At 38.0% G+C, this 16,345-nt stretch overlaps 1 protein-coding gene across 4 annotated transcripts in view; it reads right to left on the reverse strand.

Annotated features, from left to right (window-relative positions):
• The window catches only part of LOC120530712 (cytochrome b ascorbate-dependent protein 3-like), a 56,172-nt gene that overhangs the window by 8,640 nt on the left and 31,187 nt on the right, over window positions 1–16,345 (reverse strand). Inside the window, exon 1 of one of the 4 annotated variants that reach the window (XM_039755192.1) lies at window positions 12,545–12,622. The exons of 1 other annotated variant lie outside the window; for it this stretch is intronic. The gene's annotated coding sequence lies outside the window, so the exon portion shown is untranslated. Of the gene's footprint in view, window positions 1–3,142; window positions 3,343–12,544; window positions 12,623–16,345 lie in introns of those variants that run through there. 2 more of the 4 variants (XM_039755203.1, XM_039755212.1) reach the window with 2 other exon arrangements.

A 16,345-nucleotide genomic window follows, 5' to 3' on the forward strand; every position in this document is an offset into this window, starting at 1 on the left:
CGTTCCAGATTTGGTCCCCTTTGTCTCTGCATTTTTATGCCTATGCTATTTACTGGGAACCATTTCTGCATCATATTCTGAAATGACAAAATATAAACTCAAACTGTCTGTAAAATGTATCCTGTAATTTGCAAACTTGTTCAGTACTGTGTCTTAAACACTGATGGATACTACTTATTGGAGAGTAAATTCCACATACCTTTAGTAACTGTGTGTTTAGGGAGGAGACAAGCTGATGGCATACAGATCATAGGTGAATTAATGTGATAATGTGATGCTGTCTTTCAGTGCCACCCTTACATTGATGGTAATGAGATGTTTGAAACCCACAAAACTATGGATTACTGTTTAGTAGGAGACTAATACAGAGAGATTGAGAAAGGTTTATAAATAATGAGCCTGAGCCCCGAAAGCATGACTCTGTTCCATTTCACTTTCACAAATGTTCTAAATAATTCGTAAATAACAGAAATAAAGGAACTCCGAGGTCTGAGCACCTGGAATATGAGCCAGCATCACATACATGGAGGTTTTTAAGCAGTCAGCTTGCACCCACCTGCACTGTGGTTCTTAAGTAAACTCCTTCTCACAACAACTGGTTTTTGTACCACCCAGGTCAGCCAAGAGAGAAAGGAAAAAAGAAAGCGAGGTAAACAGAAGTAGACAGAGTTTGGAGGAAGTGCCTGCACATATATGCAGAAGTGAAACCGTGCTTTTCAGTAAAGCATAACTGTCCAAATTAACCACTACCACTGCCATCAGCCTATTAAATTTTAAAACATATTAATATTCTTTAATATGTAAACTTACAAGGATGAGACAATATTGACACAGAGCAGCTTGCTGCCCTGAAATAGTTAAATAACTCAAGAAAAAGCTCTCTGCTTTCTAGCAGTAGTCTAGATTTTCTAATATCAACATGTTTATTCCAGTACTTTCAGCAGAACTAAAAAACATAACAGAGAGCAGTTGTCACAGACGTGGCAAACATCTAAAAAATTAAAGACATAAAGAACCTGAAAGATTTTCATCAGTACCCATACACTTTAATATAACCAAAGCACTGTGGGATTTCGCTCATTAACTCCTGTGTGTTTTGCCATATGTCTAACATGACCAATGGAAATAGTTAACTTAATGAAATAAAGTAAAGAAAACATGAATACAAATGCTACATGGGGAATCAGGAAGAAAGGGCATCATTAAAGGCTCCCTAAAATGGCAAAAAATAAGATAACCTCAAGACAGATTCTTACAGTGTATGTGATTTAATGAAAAGCACCATACAATGAGGAAGATATTAGTTTCCTCTAAATATTTTAAAATAAGTCATGCACCCACACCATTTACTTAAGTTAACAGCCTTCATAAATTAATTATTATCCATCTTCCCCTTTTATACTCTGTTTAGTGGAACTAGAGCCCAGTTTAAGGCACCAATTAACCTAACACACATCATATGAATGTGCAGACAAAACCCACAGGGCCTCAGAGAAAAGGTACAAGCTTTAGTACCTGGACTGAGTGTCACACCTAATCACCACGCTCTACGAAGTAGTAGTGCTAATCACTCCATCACTGTGCTGTTAAAGGGTAATTGGTGAATCTGCTTGGGGTTGCTATAAATTAAATATGAAAATGTATTGACTGAAAGAGACATTTCAGCAGTAAGCAGACAATCAGACAAAAAAAAATATGCAAGATCCCATAAAAAATATGAATATTTCCCTACTTGGCTGAAAAATCTCCTGATTTATTAGGAGATAAAAAGAGGAAGATCAACTAAGAGAAAAAAAAAAAAAAACAGACTATAAAAAGAAACATCAGGAAACGGTCAATTCTGGCTCAGGCATTGATCTGAATTCTGTGCAGGTGGCTTAGCCAGCAAAAATGAATGTAGACAAACATACATCAAGGTACAATGCTAATGTTTTGCCCTAACGCAAACTTTATTATCAAAAATCACCTCCTGGAAAACAATATCCTATAAGAATAGGATACACTGCAGTAGCGTGTACAATAATGCACACTACAGTAATAAATAAACTAAAACATTACAACAATTAAACCAATATTTTAAAAGACAACTGGTATAAGTTTTGGAAGAGGAAGCCTTAGTCTGTATATTGTCACAAATAAAAAAACACAACACTAGAGGGAATCCAGAGGTGAGCTACTAGACGGATTCCAAGAGAAATAAAATTTGCGACAAATACAACATGACTTGACTGCAAAGTATGAGCAATAATAAAAACAGGTGACTAAATAGGACTTTAAAATTATAAAGAAAATTAGTAGGGTGGGTGTCTTGTTTTTACTTTCACTTCACACAGAAAATCATACATCAATGGAAGATGTGTGTGTTGTCTGCCATGTTCTCATCAAATGTTTCTTATGTTGTTAGTAGAATAAAGCAAAACATATGATAATTTACTTTCTATTATTTACTATCTTTGATACAGTTGTGCACTAAAGATTAATCCGGAGACCAGAAACTATTGGTTTTAGTGGTAATTATCTCTGTTCAGACTTTTACTGTTTAATATTACTGAAACAAATTCCATTAATGTCGCCAAGCCTAGATAGACGATGAATTCTGAGAAGGCAGCAGGGCAACTTTCAAAATTGAGCAAACTCTAGAAAAATAATGTGTAAAGAAAAGTAAAATTCTAAAAGCAGGCAATAAAGACAAATTATAAATGTAAGATGAACTACTTTGATTTACAGGAAGCAAACTCTGTAAAAGACATTATCATCAGTTGGAAAAAGAAAATAAATTATAAACAAATGAAACGTTTGCTTTTTTGGCTTTTTTCCTGTATAATACAAGTCAACCCTTAACTAATGCAATTTGTAATACATAATGTCTAGCTGCTTTATGATAACAGAAAACTGCAGTATGTCCGCTTATAAAAGCCACCTTTAAGCCAAGTGATTACAAAAATACAATCACAAGAGAGACTGACTTTGCTGTACAAGATACCTTACATATACAAAAACAAACAATGCACTACGAAAGAGCTAAACAGGCTAAGAAAAGGTGGCCTCAAAGCAGGACCATATGCAGTCTCTTTATGATTTCAGATATTACTGAAACAACTACAGATACAATAAAGAAAACCTTCCATTTTTAAGTTAATACCTTAAAAATGTCTCCCCACCTTGTTCTCACTTTCTCTTCTTTGTACTTTTTTGCCCCACAATTCAGCAGTGACTTCTGTAGGCTGTATTTTGTTCAGTCCAATCTGAACAGTAGTTTAGTATGAAAACTAAACTTCAGTTTGCTTCAGAAGAGGAGTATATATGGCAGTGTTGAAAATGGACAGCCAGATGGAACTGAAAGTGCTTCCCTTCAGTTCTTCTACAGCTGCGTGTACAGTAGGTGTGTGTGTGTGTGTGTGAGTATGTGTGAATCACTCTAGAGACAGTTCTCAAAACCTCATCTCCATGTACTTTCCACAGTGAAAATTGAGTTTTCAACTTGTTAAAACAGATTTATTTCTCTTAATATTGGATAATTACCACTTATCTGTCTCTCTTGTGTTTTAATTTACTAACAGCAAATGCTTGGAGATTTTAAATGACGTGAATTTGTTTCTCAGATAAAGTGAACTGATAATGCCTGGATGGACTTCTTAGTTTAAGTCAAATGGAGTTATCCAACTTCTTATATCCAACTGATTTAAGGAATCAACACTTCAAATTTGAAGGATTCTGTTTTATAGCAGTGAATCTGAGAATTTAGATAATGTTTTTGTCCTAATTTATGACTCATAAAATAACTGCAAAAAATTTCCTGTGTAGGCATATGAAAACTCAAACTTCGTTTTTTCCATTTTAGACGTTCTAGCAGGACAAAAGCAATCATGCAGACAAACACAAACCCACAGCTTCTGAATTTTGCTGGAAGATTTAGACCAAGTGTGTTCCATTTTATTGTAATCGAATGTCAAGGAAGACTGGTCACTGGGTTCAATTAATACAGATTATTAGGAAAACGTCAGCTTGGGGACAGAAACAATAAGCACAATTAGACACTGCTCTACTTGCCAACTTAAATTTAAATGCATCTTTAAGATCAGGCCTCTCTTTTTGTTTTTTACTCGTTCTGTACCTTACTAATCTTTTTGGTATATAGTTTATGTATACAGTAATCCCTCCTCGATCGTGGGGGTTGCGTTCCAGAACCCCCCGGGATAGATGAAAATCCGCGAAGTAGAAACCATATGTTTGTGTAGTTATTTTTATATATTTTAAGCCCTTATAAACTCTCCCACACCGTTAACATTATTAGAGCCCTCTAGACATGAAATAACACCATTTAGTCAAAAGTTTAAACTGTGCTCCATGACAAGACAGAGATGACAGTTCTTTCTCACAATTAAAAGAATGCAAATAGATCTTCTCTTCAGGAGCAGAGAATTTCAGAGAGAGAGCACTCGCAAAGAAAAACAAACAATCAAAAAATCAAAACGTGTGCTTTTAAGTTTGCCGCGGCATTTTTGAGAGGAGCGTCAGTATCTCCTAAGCAAACAGCCCCTCTGCTCACATCACCTCCGTCAGGCGCAGAGAACGTCCGAGAGAGAGAGCGAGATTAAAGCAAACCATCAAAAAATCAATAAGTGTGATTTTGAAAGCGGCATTTCTTAGAGGTGTGTCCGTATCCACTAGGTAAACAGCTTCTGTGCAAACAGCACCTCTGCTCACAGCCCCTCCGTCAGGCGCAGAGAATGTCAGAGAGGGTGAGATAGAGGCAGAGACAAACAAACAATCAAGCTCCGCGCGGGACGCATATCTTATAGCATTGAGGAGTTTTAGTTAATATGCAATACATGCTCTGATTGGGTAGCTTCTAAGCCATCCGCCAATAGCTTCCCTTGTATGAAATCAACTGGGCAAACAAACTGAGGAAGCGTGTACCATAAATTGAAAGACCCATTGTCTGCAGAAAGTGGCGAACCAGCGAAAAATCCGTGATATATATTTAGATATGCTTACATTTAAAATCCGCGATAGAGTGAAGCCGCGAAAGTCGAAGCGCGATATAGCGAGGGATTACTGTATTAGCTCAAAACTTCACAAATAGATTGCAGCAATATACTGTATTTACAGTTAATAACACAGGTTAATATTTTTAAAATATTTTGTGCATAGAATGTGCACTCAAAAATGTATGTGAAGGCTTTGGTTCTAATGAGATGAGATGAGTAGAACTACTGTATTTCTAGGATACATGCGGTTACACTTGTGTACTGTAGAGTAGGACACACACAAAATACCACCTTTAGGCACAACTGGTAATTCCAGAGATAGTAGACATAAACCACAGCCTGGCACAAGTCACAGATGAGAAAATGTTTTTTCTCATTTTTTTTTAACATTATGAAATAATAATGAGAGCAAAGTAAAAACCTTGAGTATTATATATATACTAGCCATGTGCGCCCAACTACGTTGAGTGTGTTAAAGTTGTCTGTGAAGGGCACCCTGTTTAAAGGCGGCTGCCAGTCGTGAACTGGGCCCTTCGTCGCACAGCATTATGATTTTTTATAAGGGAAACAAAATTACAGAAGAAAACCCTTGGACATTGATTCGATAGGAACGGCCTACTCGGAATCACTGTCTGAATAGTAATTACATGGTGGTGTAGGAGCATTTCTGCTTCTGGTCGTTCACAGTCCGTCTCGTTTTCACGACACTATCGTTCCCTCTCACGATCTCTTCTCAACCTTTCTCCAATCTCGCAGGTTGCTTTGTGGCAATCCAAAGAGTAAGGCAATATACACGGAGCAATGGTTATAAAAGGGGGACACATAGGTATCCAGGCTCTTTAAAGCATAAATAGGGATCACTTCACTGACATGTGAGCAAGGCATGGTACAACTGTGAGACGCGCAGCACTCGCCAGGTACAACGTAACAATAATAATTTCTGGAACGTGCTGTTACGTTGTCATTCATTTTACCCACTGTCTTTCTTTCACTCATATGTTACGTAGGCACGTACCTTTTATCTTCGGCAATCGCATTCTCTAACCAGGCCTCAGGAGCTAACCAGCGTAACACTGTCCACCACCCCTTTCGTTATTCCAGTACATTGTTGACATCTGTGAGTAACAACAACGTACTAAACTGGAAGGTGGTCTATGCATGCGTGGAGTTCGCGGACAAACAAAGATCAAGATCTAAATGAAGATTTCTTTAGTTAATTTAAAGCACGACAATTTGTTTAGTTTGAATGTCTGTGTTTTGAGGTGTGACTGGAGTACTACAGTCTTCAGTAGTATAAGCCTGGAGGAGATTCTTAATACAATGCCTATGTTTTAGCTGTCTCTCTACTGCCATCTAGTGCTTCTTCTTCTAATTCATTCACGGACAAAGAAAGATCAAGATCCAAATGAAGATTATATAGAGAGATATTCAGTACCATATATTACCTTTAAAACCAACAAGAAATATTTTTATCTTAAAGTTTCAAATTTCACATAAGCCTTGCTTCCCTGGGAGCTTCCAAGAATGAAACTCACACATGCACATAACAAATTTACATATACATGCTTGATATTAGTGTACATGTATCTGAATTTCACAAATCTTATTATATATAAGATATAAGAGAATCAGCACCTCCAAATCCGAGAGCATGGTCCTCAGCCGGAAAAGGGTGGAGTGCCCTCTCAGGGTTGGGGGAGAGATCCTGTCCCAAGTGAAGGAGTTCAAGTATCTCGGGGTCTTGTTCACGAGTGAGGGAAGAATGGAGCATGTGATCGACAGGCGGATCGGTGCGGCATCCGCAGTGATGCGGGCTCTGCATCGGTCTGTCGTGGTGAAAAAGGAGCTGAGCCGTAAGGCAAAGCTCTCAATTTACCAGTCGATCTACGCTCCTACCCTCATCTATGGTCATGAGCTATGGGTAGTGACCAAAAGAACGAGATTGCGAATACAAGCGGCTAAAATGAGTTTCCTCCGCAGGGTGTCTGGGCTTTCCCTTAAAGATAGGGTGAGAAGCTCAGTCATCCGGGAGGGGCTCAGAGTAGAGCCGCTGCTCCTCCGCATCAAGAGGAGTCAGATGAGGTGGCTCGGGCATCTGATCAGGGTGCCTCCTGGACGCCTCCCTGGTGAGGTGTTCTGGGCACGTCCAACCAGGAGGAGGCCCCGGGGAAAACCCAGGACATGCTGGAGGGACTATGTCTCCCGGCTGGCCTGGGAACGCCTTGGAATTCTCCCGGAAGAGCTGGAAGAAGTGGCCGGGGAGAGGGAAGACTGGGCCTCTCTGCTTAAGCTGCTGCCCCCACGACCCGACCTCGGATAAGCGGAAGAGGATGGATGGATGGATGGATTATTGTATATAGATTGTCATTTTATAAAATTTGTGAATTTCTGAAATGTTTAATTACAGTGTTAGTTACATGTAAAATGTCTGTTAATCGTCTCTTGAGTTTGCGATGTGTGTGTTTAGCTTGAAAGGCCAGATGCCTTTTAGCCTGCAGGACAGTTTAAAACTGGCAGAAACTGCCAAGATATTTAGAGAACTGTGTGGGATGAGAGATGTGTAAAACTGAACTCTGCTGTATATTCATTGTTTTTATTTCCTATTTTGTGTGTTTTACTTTTTTAAAACTAATCTTTAATTTTTTTTCTCAAAAAGAATATTATTTACTTATTATTTATTTATTATTTTGTTAGAAGGCACTGAACTGCTTGACTGTTGAATCATGAAGCCTGTATCAGATTATGAATTGTATACGGATTAACTTCGTTAACATCGTCTTATACTTATAGTAGAGATGTATTGAGAAGGACAAAAATTTGCCTTCTCTCAGGTGGTGTTACTTTACACGTTGGCCCTATAGTTTAATGTATACATTTGTGTGTGTGTGTGTGCGCATAGGTTGCCCTATGATAGACTGGTTCCCATCCTTGTTTGATTCCTGGCAACCCTGAACAAACTAAGTGAGTCTGCCCTTGTTTAATGTTCACTTTAGATAAGATACACTTACAGGAGTGTAGGAATTATTCACCCAGTCACATGGGTATTTGAACAAAAGTATATCATTGTATTCTTAAAAGTATACTCCCAGTATAATTCTCACTCATCAATGTCTCTGAACATGCAAAAATAATGTAATTTTTTTGTCACTTCATCACTGTGACTATATTCATTTAATTATTTTGGTGGCCATGGTAGAAAACAACAAAAATTCTAATATACTTTTAGACACCTTTCAAGCTCAGGGCAGACTCATATCTACTGTACACCCACTCTTGTTCATATCAGATTAACTTACAGGTACCAATAAACTCAACACATTCACTTTTGGAAAATGGAAAAAAAAAACACTACACATGGCTGAGAATGGGCAAACTACACACAAACAGCAGTGTCCACCAATACTGAATTTAAAGAAATACTGTACCAGATTAACCGATTAAAATTTATTTTCTAACAACATTTTCAGTTAAGTCATTCTTATCCAAAATTGAGTCAGGCATAAACATTTTTAGTGCCAAATAGTTTTTTGACTTTTAAAATAAGATGCCCATCTTGTTAACTGTATAATACTTTTTAGTAAGACAAGCTATTTGAAGAAAAAAAAACAGGGTTGACAAGATGACGTAAAGAATGTGTGGGCTATTTTAATGATGGTAAAAAAGAATCTACAGACTTTACACACACTGAACCAATATCTCCTTATACTAAAGTATTGGAAAATTAAAATTAACGTAACAGACTTTTTTTTTTTTTTAACAACACTGTGTCTTACATTACCCTCACTATCATACTTCATCTCCAAACACTATTAAATTAATTGCCATGGGTTTTAACACATGCTAATGAGTATATCCACTCCTCCTGCACCATCTGTATCTGTTAATTTGCTAAAGTCAATCAGTAAAACTAGTGTTACTCACCTTATGGCAATTTACTTTTACATTAACATAACCTATGGTCATGAGCTATGGTTAGTGACCGAAAGAACGAGATCGCGAATACAAGCGGCTGAAATGAGTTTCCTCCGCAGGGTGTCTGGGCTTTCCCTTAAAGATAGGGTGAGGCGCTCAGTCATCTACTGCTCCTCCGCATCGAGAGGAGTCAGATGAGGTGGCTCGGGCATCTGATCAGGATGCCTCCTGGATGCCTCCCTGGTGAGTTGTTCCGGGCACATCTAACCGGGAGGAGGCCCCGGGGAAGACCTAGAACACGCTGGAGGGACTATGTCTCTCAGCTGGCCTGGGAATGCCTCGGGATTCTCCCGGAAAAGCTAGTAGAAGTGGCCGGGGAGAGGGAAGTCTGGGTATCTCTGCTCAAGCTGCTGCCCTAGCAACTTGATCTTGGATAAGTGGAAGAGGATGGATGAATGGATAGATGGATTAACTTATAATTATACACACTAAAAATAAAAAACAGCAAAATGTCTGTAAAACTGCTGCTGCTGTACCACTCACTGATTTTACCAGCCTCAAAATCATCTCTCCCCTGCCTAATGAATAAGATCTTGAGATACTGGAACTCTTCCACTTGTGGCACCTATTCACTGCTTGCCTGCAGAGAACAAACTGTTTTTTCAAAAGAGGACTGTGGCCTTGCCTCTGGAGGTGCAAACTCTCATCTCAACTGTATCATAATCAACTGGAAATTGCTTAAAGTACAAACTTGAGATAATATTCTTATGATGCCACAGGGCCAAACTAATCTGGAAACGTCAAAGATGTAGCCATTTGATTACAGTGAAATCCTTGGCCGTACGTTGATATCCTATCCCTGAAAATTAGCAACATGAGAAGAGGCAAGACACAACCCTGGCAAACTCCCACATTTATATAACATTTAAAAACCTGTTTAATCCATTTCATGGTGGCAGGACCATTTAGCTGTAAACACTGTTTAATATTTATTACACCATATATTGCTGCACTCTGTTCCAAATATACACTATACAGTACTGTCATTTTGTACCTAGCATGCTTTCCTTTTTTAATAATTCAAACAAAAAGCATGACTTATTCATACCAACAACATGTGTTGTACTTCATAACAAGAATATAATAATATAAGAAATGTATAGTATTCCACTAAGACTGAAAGATATTAGTAAGACTACACTGTTATGTGCCTAAAGACAAATAAATGATGATCCTTCTGCCTCTGCAATCTGGAACAATATGACCAAACACATTTATTATTTAATAACTGAGATATAATACACACCAGAAGGTTTGTGTACCTCCATGCATTGTTAAATACTATGCTTGCTGAGCTTGACCTCCACTAAAGGTTCATGTGCAATATTTCATCATTGATGCTAGAATATACTACTCTATTTTGTAACATGTCAAAAGAAAAAATATCTAATGCAGTTTTCATTTATATAAATTGACAGTGGGCACAATTTGCATATGTGTCTTAATATCTTGAACTGAATTTTATTATATAAGGTGTATGGCACCCAAAAGAACAGGAGCTACAGTGCTACACATATATTTTACAATATTCATTTTATTGGAATATTAACTGAATATACATATTAAGTGAAGTCATGCACAATGACATATTATAGATCCATTATAATCTATCAAAATAAAGAGAGAAAAAAGGGCATTAACTAATTCCCAATGATATGATAGTATGATATGCAGACCTCAGAATGGTTTTCTTGTATACTAGTTAATGAATAAATACAGTGCAGTTAATTTGTTTGGTTTACATGACGTGTAATATTTTTTGGCAAGTCTCGTGAAAGTCCTAAATAAAGTTTGACAGTTTTAATTATTACATTTACATAGAGCTGTAGCTGTCAAATTAAATTATTCTGATTATCAATACTTTACCTGTTTTCTGGTTCCTTTTCTCTTAAAGTGCTTGCCTGTTACAATTCCTTTTTGTCAGCTCAAAACAGAAGTTATCAAAAGCTGCTGAACAATGGTGTCAAACAAGTTTTTTTATTCATTTCATCAAATTGTTTCTCCTTTTTAGTTTTATCCCAGCTGTGGCAGAGTTACATGTTGTCTTGTTTATACAGTATTCAGGTTATAACTGGTTATCTGATTGGTGTGGACAATAAGGTGTAAAAGTTTTAATTAGCAATTTTCAAATTGCTCCTAGCTTTTTGGATAGCGTAAAGCAAGCTCTACCAGAAAAAGAAACTATAAATGATCAGCTTTGTCCATTCTTGCCCCAATCTAAAGCAAAGAACAAAATATTTATAGCTAAATCTTATTAATTCAACATCAAAGTTTTAAAGTGATTTAATTAAAATAAACAGTTTGGAAGCAAACAATTAATGGCATTCAGTAAGTGAAGCATGATGTGAAGTTGTGGAAACCCCCCCAGTTCCCAAGTTCTGAGAAGTAGGCCACCTATATTAGGTAAAACATGAGCACAAGAGAAGGTAGCATCAGAAATGCTGTTTTATGTAGGGGCACAAATCAGCATGACAAGGAAAGAAAGCCAGGAGAGCAGAGAAGAACAACATTGCGAGTACGGAAACAGGAAGAATAACAAAAGACTTCCAGGAACTGGAAAAACCACGAGAGCAGCATGACTAGATTCAGAATGTTCTAAGTGCAAATAAGTGGAATAAACAATGTGTCATGAGAGAAAGTGCCTAAAGAGTATCTGTGTAGCCATCAATTTTATTTTAATTTAATAAAAATGGCCAGGAATAAGCTGGTGGCTTAATTTGGTGTTTAAGTTAACAAACATTATCTATATATCTTATTTTCACATGCTCAGAATAAAGTACTGTCATGTTTGAATACATTAGCATTACCCCTGTGACTTATCTAGCTTTAAGTATTGTTTTCTAAGTATTTTACTGGTTACATTTTGGGCAACATTAGCTTTTCCAGTGACAATTTAATCTAACTTGAACATGAGTTGTCTGAGACATTGTCTCAAATGCATGTGTTGCTATTGAAATTCTTTTGATCACTGTAGCTGAATATTTATCTAGTAACAGCCTAAATCATTTTTACATTACTGTATGCTTGTGTGTAACAATATTCATAAAAAGACAACGCTGAAAGGAAATTCTGTACAGCTAACCAAAAACCTGACAAACTTTGCAAATACATCCAAACACTTAATGCAAATATTTTGATTAATTATACATTGACACCTCATCCCACCAGGCAGTGAAATTACTGTAATGCTTATTATTATTATTCATAGCTATGCTTCAGAGTTTAATGAGGAAAAACTTCATTCAGGTATAACATTATTATCCGTCCCCCACAGACGTTGACTGTCTTGCCAATAGTTTAAACTTTTTTTATTAATTTTTCAAATCTCCGTATTTCAATACAGGGTCAAAAAACAAATTTGAAATCCTGCGTTTTTCCAGTACAGAGTTTGCGCTTAGTAAAAGGCGCTGTCGTTTGACCTCAGGCGGTTTCACTGATTCTTAAAACAAAAACTCTGACCTGTACATTAAATATTGGCAAGCGAAACAATCGACGCCTTTTGAATACAAGTGGTTCACGTTCACATGGAGGGACAAGGGGGCTCGCACCTTGTCAAACGGAGCACAACTACACCGACTTACCTGCACCCGCTTCGCCACCACGATTCCAGTACAGTACTCGGCTCTGTTTCGCAGAGGATCTTGGGAAATGTAGTTGCACGGCAGATGGTGCTGTGGTCACTTCTTTAAATACCACGACTTTTATAATAGCTGTTATGAAACCTCCAGAGAAAGAGAGGAAACGAAGTTGACATCACCTGTCATGCCTCAGCCTGACGTTCATGTGACAGGTTCTTGAAAAACTCCAGGAACAGATGGTTCCACACAAGAGGAGAATTTCATACAGACAAAAATATCCACTTATTTCTAAACCGACTATGGAGTTGACAGCCCATATGATGTTTTGCACAAAATCTGATGTAGCATGTCACTGAGAGAATCCCCTCCTACTATACAGTGTACTGGGGCTAACATTCTATTGCAAGGTACTGTAAGATGGGTGCTTATCAGAATAAAAGTAAGACCTAATGGACCAAGTGGGGAGGACGAGGAGCAAGTTGTATGATACAGCATGTTGCTGCACACACTACACGATGAACCACCTCAGGATCATAGATTAGGACCCGAGTGCAGCTGTGCAATGGGTGACACCTCAGCAGCACACTAGTTCAAATGGAATGAAACAGTGTGAGGGTTTTTTTTTATAGTGGCTCGATTGCCAATCCTGTCACCAACTCCCAAGTTTTCCCTGCAAGTAATGGACCAAATTATAGACAAATTCATGAAGGAAACTTGCTGCCTCCTGTATGAAAGCAGAAAATGTATGACAATTTATATTTCAGCATTATAGTATGTTAACCGCAGAGTCGAAACAATACTGGAGTGGTATATGAATAAAATGATAAATACACCTGATATTTTGTGGAATGATTCAGAGATGATAGTCCATCAACAGTCACATTGCATAATTTGAACATTTTGAATAATTCTATAAGAAGAAACAGATAAATACTTCAAAATCTAGTGTGCCATGTTGGTCAAACTGACAGGGCTTTCCTAACAGAATTGCGACTATAACAAGCATTTCTATCTAGTATTTTTGCCAGCTTGTTATATTTAAAAAAGTGTTTATTGCTACTAAGAAGTGATATTTAGTTCATTTCTGTTGATCTTCTGTAAAGGTAATGTGTGTGTGTGTGTATGTATTACATACATATACATTATATACATATAAATGTCCATCCGTCCATTATCCAATCCGCTATATCCTAAGCACAGGGTCATGGGGGTCTGCAGGAGCCAATCCCAGCCAACACAGGGCGCAAGGCAGGAAACAAACCCTGGGCAGGGCGCCAGCCCACCACAGACATATAAATGTGTACAGTTTTATATATATATATACGTACAAACGTATGTGTAGCAATAGTCTTTTGTGTGAAATATGTGATTTCCATTTGCTAGATAAATCCTGCTATGATCACCTACATACCAGTAACACAGATGATGGGGTGGCTATGGTGACCAGAGCCCCTGTCCTTTTCTCATGTTAGGGACTAGTCAAAAGTCAAAGTCAAAGTGAACTTTATTGTCATCTCAACCATATACAAGTATACAGATAGACGAAATTTGCAAAGCTCAGGGTCCACAGTGTAACAAAATCCATCCATCCATTATCCAACCCGCTATATCCTAACTACAGGGTGATGGGGGTCTGCTGCAGCCAAACCCAGCCAACACAGGGTGCAAGGCAGGAAACAAACCCAGGGTAGGGCACCAGCCCACTGCAGGGCACACACACACACACACCAAGCACACACTAGGGACAATTTAGGATCACCAGTCACCTAACTTGCATGTCTTTGGACTGTGGGAGGAAACCCATGCAGACACGGGAAGAACATGCAAACTCCACGCAGGGAGGATCCAGGAAGTGAACTCGGATCTCCAAACTGCAAGGCAGCAGTGTAGTTATAACACTATAACTGTGCACAAGATGCACACATACCTTTTGGTTATAATGGCAGCTTTTCCAGTTGGGTTCTTATGGTTATCAGCACCACTTTCAAAACGTATGAGATTTATAAATTAACAGTCTCTCATAGTACACAGCATTATTCCTATCAACTCAAGCACATTATTAACAAAGCAAAGCACTGTTTGTGACAGCATGTCTCCAAGGGACAGATTTCACATTTTAGATTTGACAATATCATTCAAGCTCACTGACAGGTGTACTGATAGAGCTCAGAGTATATCATTCTATGTACAGATCAGATCTGGTTGGGGAGCATGCACTGGGACAGTAAACCTCTCAACATGGTCTGCGCTCTCTCTGCAGACAGACACACTGTTGATGGCAATGTCCATGAGGTCATTAAAAGCCTGGATCGTGGTTTTTATCCAGGACACTCGCAAACCCAGAAACTCAGACTCATCGCTCAGCCTCTCAAGAGCCCCAATCAGACCATTTATTGACTCTGTGAGAAAATCATAGCATTGTTGGCAAAGTCAAGATCTGTGAATTTTTCTTCACCAACAGATGCCCTACAGCTGCTGGACCCCACGATCTTTCCCAACATCATGCAAGCATTGAATAGGGCAGGAGGAAGAACACACACATAACAAACCCTAGAATCAACTGGGAGAAACCCAGAGGTTCTGCCTCCACTGTGCACAGCACTCACAGTACAAGTGCACAGGCCCGGCTATGATACCCAGCAACTAAGGCGGGATCCCTCAAAGTCTCAGTATTTCCTTCATGGCAGCTGGAACGACTTAGTGTCGACACTTTCTGTTTACACCTGCCCAAAAGCAGGGTACAAGCAATTCTTTGTATATTTATAGAACTTGATGCTGAATGAGTGTTTTCATTTGCTAAAAATAAATCCCACAATGTCTGTATCAACACTGCTGACCAAAGATTTTCATTACTGTATTTCAGATACTGTATGTCAAATTCAGAAATCTATGAGGATTACAACATCTCCCCAATCTTCTCATTCTGATTTGATAGGCATCACTATTTGCAAAAATGATGTCACTACCACCTTTCAAGACAAGAGATCCAAAATGAAGTTTTTGCCATAAAATCCAAACACAGACTAACCTGGTTTTGGTTACAGAGAGACTGTTATACATACAGTATATATAAAATCATTTTACATTGTACTTCCGGGTTCTGAATCCCAAAAATAATACTTTTTCTTTATGAATGTTTAATGCGTAAAAAACTGTAATCTCTGTATGGCACCATGTGATCAGGTCTGATGGATTCCTAGATATTCACCTACAAAAGGAACTTTATAGAGGCAAACAAATCATTAGCATGATGTGCTAATAATGTGAACTCTTGCTGTTAAAAATCATCCGGTATTTTTGTGACTACAAAGAAATTATTTTCTTCTCTGTTTTTTATTGTTAAAATATAATGAATTTGGAAAATAAAGTGCAGGTGTAGTAGACAGGGTGTGATATTTTTCCTGATAATCTAATATAATCAGCAATTATAGACAAAAGGTTGTGAATATTATAATGTCCCTGAAGTTACATCCACATTTCCTGTGAAATTAAAAATCACAGAAATATATGTGAGAACTAATTTGATTTCAGTATTAAAATGTAACAAATCCTATCCCACAGCGTGCCTCATTTATCCTTTTGAGCACATGCAACTGTAGCAGTGGATTCAAAGTGATAACTACGCCCAACACAGTCTTTTCCAGACAGCACCCAGTGTTACCACCTCTGGTGTTCTGCTTCTGCGTGACCCATTATGCCAATGATGAAGCCATTAAGTCAGTCACATAAGAGTGGTTTTACAAGAAAGACAAAATGTTTGATCTGTGTTGTACAGAAAGTTTTTTAGAATGTTACAATAAGTGA

Source organism: Polypterus senegalus, chromosome 1 (assembly GCF_016835505.1).
Source record: "Polypterus senegalus isolate Bchr_013 chromosome 1, ASM1683550v1, whole genome shotgun sequence".
Taxonomy (NCBI): Eukaryota; Metazoa; Chordata; class Cladistia; order Polypteriformes; family Polypteridae; genus Polypterus; species Polypterus senegalus.